The sequence below is a fragment of the Varroa destructor genome, unplaced genomic scaffold (assembly GCF_002443255.2).
Source record: "Varroa destructor unplaced genomic scaffold, Vdes_3.0 BEIS01000007.1, whole genome shotgun sequence".
Lineage (NCBI taxonomy): Eukaryota > Metazoa > Arthropoda > Arachnida > Mesostigmata > Varroidae > Varroa > Varroa destructor.
The window spans coordinates 29,216,491-29,222,700 of record NW_019211460.1 but is presented as its reverse complement, the minus strand read 5'-3'; positions in this window follow the sequence as shown (position 1 = coordinate 29,222,700).

Genomic DNA, 6,210 nt, shown 5'->3' with positions numbered 1-6,210 from the left:
ATATTCGCCTTTGTGGTGATATATTTTGTTAATTAATCTGTATTGCCATTGTTGGTCTAACCGTTTGACCATGATGTCTTTAGCGCGCATTGACGCTAACGCTAATTCAAAAGAGAGCAGCTTTATAAGTGATTATGTGTGGCCTTGTCCAATGTTACCGTTCAGGGTGTTGCATCAACACGACTTACCGGGCGGCTCATGCCGCCGGTGGGTCCGCGGGATTTGCATTTCTTTAGCTTTATGCAGATGTTGTTGTGATTAGGCCCTAGGTCAAGTGAACCTGCTAGCATTCCGGCCGTCAAAGTTCAGCTGAGTTAGATGTTCTATGGCTGTTGTTGAAACTTCTTACAGCTTCAGATTGCAATGGATGCTATCTCCCTCTTCTTCAATCGTTATATATACATGTATATATATACACCCACAGCTATCTACCATCTCATGAAGCTACATGAGTCTCTCATAGGACGCTTCGACCTAACCCACAAGTTGAGTAGGCTGTAGTCGGCAACTTCTAGACCCTGTCGGCTTCTTGGTGGTTGCTGATCCGGATTAGCAGGCAGTGATACTACAAAACGAATCAGCCTGCCGCCCATAAAGTCCTCACATACACAGAAATCTACAGAATTAAGAGTGATAGCGTACACATGAGCCATCTATATCATAAGTGTAGTGGACGTCCAGCGGTGTAGAATCTGCTGATCAGCGTAGACAATATTAACAGATCTAACAGTAGCTTTCCTCTGGGAATCCCTTTTTTTACAGCGAGGTTGAAGGTCTCGCGCAATCGGCTCATTAGGCCTTCATGGTGAATCTTCGCTGGATTTCTGTCTAATTTAAGAAAAAGGCCAATTCAGATAGGCTTGGGGATCTATCAAGTAAAAGAGACATTCAAATGAAAAAGCAAAACTGCAAAGAGATTATATAGTAAATAGAATAGAGTCTGCTGGAACGATGCATTTATGAAATACGGCAATAGATAGATGTACTATATATATATATATATATATATATATATAGATTTGTACTTCTAAACAAAGCCGTGTACAAACCTCAAAAATATAATAGAACCATGAAAACAATAGGTTGGCTGGTCAACGTCTTTCATTCCAACTGCTTATATAAACAACGAAATATCCTCAATTAGTTACGTTAGCGTATTTTTAAAATGGACCAAAAGCATCTAGGTCATATCGCTGCTGAAGCGTAATTCGACACGGAACTCGTTTGAGGGATCGTGAGCTTTGAGTTAAAGCCCTCGACCCTGTCACCAACTGTGCCCGATGGGCCAACGGCGATTGATTCTTTACGGGGTGCTGATGAGCTCGTCAGAACAGAGGTTGGTCATTAGTTCCGTAGCCTTGTTTATACATCGAATATTATCGATGACTGAATATAGCTGTGCATATACTTGAATATTTCTATTGACGACAGTGTATCTCCCTTCAATGACTTCGTGCTACGCTGCCCGTGGTTTACATCGTTTTTTAGAACGTTATAAGTCTTGTACATTCGTCTTGCGGTTTTTTTTCGTACTATCGTACGATTTTTCCCTCTTCTCATGAGCCACTAAGCACCGTCAAAAGGTGGACATCTTTAGTTCGGACGGAATAACCAACATGTTTTTCTTTTTTTGTCAAAGTACGATGCATTTGTTGTCTTCACCATTGCCGACGTTTGACTCTATATATATATATGTGCGCCAGAGGCAGCAGGGGGCGTAAGAATCGAATCAACTCCTCGCCGATGTTTTCGTAATTCCTAAGCCTGGCAAGTATTGCACCGATTACGAAGGTCGTAATTCAACCTCCTGCATTCACAACGTCTAGCTAAGTCTCTAGCTGAATATAATATGAGTCTATTCTTCGAAGGTACATGATGCGTGAGATGGACCAGAGGTGACCGATAGCAATGAACATCACGTTCTTGTGGCCGATTTTGTTCCGGATTGGAAAAACATTTCTTCCAGATGAGCGCTTGCGAAGAATGCTGCGACTGCTGCCTATTATACGCGAAGCCTGTTGGCTATCTGCTAACAGCTAGCAGAGGTAGCATACAAAATCCATCAATTGGTCGACTGGCCATTATCGTCGTCGACAAAGATCCCATTTAAGCAGAAAAACATGCCGAATACTGCCACACGCAAAGGAAATTTAGATAGACAACGGTAAGGTGCGGACTCGAGTACAAGGGTGGACACAGCGCAAGACAATTTCACCGCGACCGTATGTACGCTGAAAATATTTTTTTGCTTTCGTTGTGCCGCGAAGTCATTTAGCATGCAACGCTGTCTTGTATAGGCTCAAGTCACATACTGACGAAGGTTTAGCTAGGCTAAGAGCCTGTGCGAATCGCGGCAAGATCTCTTGGATAGGACAAAGTTCGCTTAGAGGACCTGATATGATCGTATACTGCATCTAGTACATTTTCGAACTGTATGAGAACAACGCTACCGACTATTGAGGAGGACTGACTTGGGCTTGGCTAGTCTGGATAGGTGGTGGACGGGAAGGAAGGGGGCGACATATGTTTCGTTGATAAACGGCCCCTATCCGGTCACTCGTTCGTATGTGATGTTTCTATTTCGTTGAATTCAACCGCTTGCTCGACGACACATGAGGCAAGCAGAGCTGCCGAGTTTGGGCCGTCGCTTCAGTGTCGCTGCACCGTCGACAGTGAGAAACATACACGGTAAAAGAAGGCGAAGAGCATGTATAACTTATAATAAGTATATAGTGCCTCTAGAGAACACAGTAAGGCTCTGCATCCCACGTTTACACAATACACATACATGACATTGTCGAGCCTTTCTCTACGCAGCCATGTACACGCTGCTGGTCGGCTCGCTCTCGACCGTAACAAAGAATTACAAAAGTAGAAAGGGCGATGGTAGCGACGTTGTTGACTTCATATCAACAACGAGTTCAGCAATACACAAACGACGATCAGGGCCGATCAGTTTCTGGGCAGATGCTCAAGTTTACTCGACTCAGACCTGTCTGAGATGAAATGAGAAACGTTACGGAGAACGACATGAAACGACAGCTTATCGCAAGAGTGATGAGTGTTATTACATGAAGGCATGCGTGGGGCAGAAGGACCGTTGTGTGAGTCCCTACAAAATAGCACAGCCTCTTTGGCCGACAGTGCTGAACGTCTTTCTGCGCCGATTGATCATTCATCGACAAATATAGAAACAGTGAAACTTTAAAGTGGACATTATGCCAGAAGGCGCAGATAGGCCAAGTAAATGGCGATGTCGCCATAAGCTACCTAAAATCGATGTTTACTGTTAGAGGAGGAGATGAAGCCAGGAAGTGTTACGGAAATAATGCGCAAGCACTGTCAAACATCTAAACTACGGCAGAAGTTCAAAGCTCGATGAGGATCAAGGTCAAGCTGAATGCCAACTCTTATCCCTACGCGTTATGTAATTGAAAAGAAGCCTCTAACGAACGTGAATGACTAATAACAAGCAGGATTCCGATATTTGTATCAGAATATTTCATGTTTCAAATTGGTGACAGGTTATCATAGCAGGCTGAAAATCTATTAAGAAATTAATTAGAATGGCCGCAGTTTCGAACAGAAATCAATCGGTGTCTCATTCAGGCTTTGATAAGCAATCTTACAATATTTGCAAGAGCGTAGATGGTTCAGGGAACATACACCGTTTGCAACAATCTAAGCTAGGGGATATCCTCGCAGATGAGCGATCTGCGTCAGATCATAATGTCCGTTCCGCCGTGAGCTATTACGTCTTATTATGCTCATCATTCTTGAGAAAGTTTGGGGATCTGTTTTGACCGATATCGATAGATGACGTGCACATACGTACATGCATAGTTGTATATTGTGAGCCAATGTCTTAGAAACAGCGTTTTCAACCAAAAATGTATATGGACGGACATTAACACAACAGAAATTGCCATCTCTGTGTTATCTGCCATAGCGAAGTACGTTGTGTGTCTCTCATATGTGTATACGTACATCCGTGGGATGATCTTATTATCTTCCATGTCCACACTTCGGTTACCTCTTTTTTTTTTCTAACGTAGCAGGAATGATTGAAGAAGATCGCTGGTCGATCCGGTGGTCCCAGCCGCGTCTTTGATGCCCGCAGCAAGGTGGACTCACTGCCGCAAAAGCGCCAACATCAATGTCGGTGATGAATGTACAGCGACGGATCCTCGGATGTCCAGTCTACTAAATAAGAGAGTCAATAATAGATTCGGTTGGCATTCGCTCGTCGGCGACCGATGGCCACAGCCTCGACGGGCAGGTAGTGCAATGGCCTGACTATGGCTAACTTCATCGGGCACAGGCGATCGTCAGGCGAACATTATATTGGGTGTTTTTGCGCCAGCGGTGCGTGCAATGTCAGTGGCGCCCCCGTAGAATGAAAAGCTAAGGAGGAAATAAAGTAGTAGAAGCAGCCGACAACGATTCTATCAGATTATGCGTGGTGAACATCGTCGCCTATTCGCGCGCACGTAGCAACGACGTTGACGTGGTCAAAGTCATTACCAACATAATATATAACTGCAGCATATGAATGTCCCGCCGAGAGACACAGGTTGCTGAAGTGGGCAGCAGCAGTCGATCGTTGTACAGCTGCCGTTCTAGTCATCGCCGCCCGAAGTGGTGATATGCTTTCCAAGGAATGGTTCTTGAAGGACGTCACAGGACAAGGAACAGCAACAAATAAACAGCACCAGTTAAGTGCAGTACGGCGGCAGCAAAGGCATAATAGCAACATAAACACAACAACAGCATTTTCTGTCGTAGAAATACAATGAGAGGAGCATCTGAAATGATCACGTTACGAGGCCAGTGGCGGTAGCAACCACGTTGATCTCCCCTACGTTAATTGACCTCGACGGAATAACAGTAGTATTTAATATCTATTCAGCAACAGTTTAGCTACATTGCTGCCGCTTGCGGTGAGTGAACGAACCGATACTTTCAATAGCCATGATCGGGACGCTACTGTCTGCTGAATCACGCCATTAGCGTAACTGCAGTGAGTAACTAAGATGGCGAATAACTTCGGAGCATGGAACAGAGAGAAGCTGATATTGCAAGTACAACAATGTCAATATCGACACCAACCAGCCAACTAAACAGAGAGGAACGCTCGACAGCCGGGGTGACCATGTCACTCGCTCCTAATGGCCTCCATTGCAAAGGTTTTCCCTTACGCCTCAGCCAGAACGGAACTTGTACTAATAACGTGTAGAGTGGCCCGTCATTGTCTACAGACGCCTGTCAATGACTGCAGGCGCCGCTGAGCGCTCAGAGTCCACTATTAGGCCTTGATCAATGAAGAGCAGCATTCGTTTCTGGGTGGCCCATTTAGCGCAGTCAGGTTCCTGTCAGGTTCCTGCCAGGTTTCTGGTCACTGTGGTGCGAATGTTCGTCTAGGGTTTACAGTTATAATGGAAGGGTGATGACGATGTTGTCGGTGCAATTACAGACCCAGCTAGACCTATGGCATAGCGAATCTGAGCTTCTACTTAGAAGACAATTGGGTGACACGTTTAGAATTGGCAAGTGAAGTAGACTCGAGACGAGGGATCGCGACGACATCTGATCATCTCACAAATTGATGTCGATGAGGGTAAAGACGTTAGGACGAGACGTGTTAAAAAAAAAATTGATTTTTGCTCGGCAGACTGTACGTGTATGTACATGGACCAACTCAATCTGACAGACCACTATTAGCTAGGACAACTGGTGAGGGAAAAAGGCGTTCAGTTTATCGTGTCAATATATATGTGGGTCTAATACGCGTCCCGATGCGGGAGGTACGCTTACATATTATAGTCACATTGCCGTTATTACTGTAATTATTAGTAATTATTCAAAATTATGCGCTCTTTTTTGTGAAGTTGCAATGTAAAATAATCTGTATTGTACATATATATATATATATATATATATATATATACATGTACAATACTTTGGCTTCGTTTGTTTCGTTGGTTAGCATTTGAAACGGATCGAATAAGTTCGTTTTGCAGTTGTTAACTTAGCACAGCAAAAACATCGAACTTACATTGAAACACTGTGTTGTGTAGTGACGACGCGGTTTATCTGTCACTGCGTTGTTCGGCCATGTGACCGAGGAGAACCAGTACGTTAAGATACGTATACACACTATCTAAAATGTTTATCTTCTTCAGTACTACATTACTATTATGTTTTCATTAA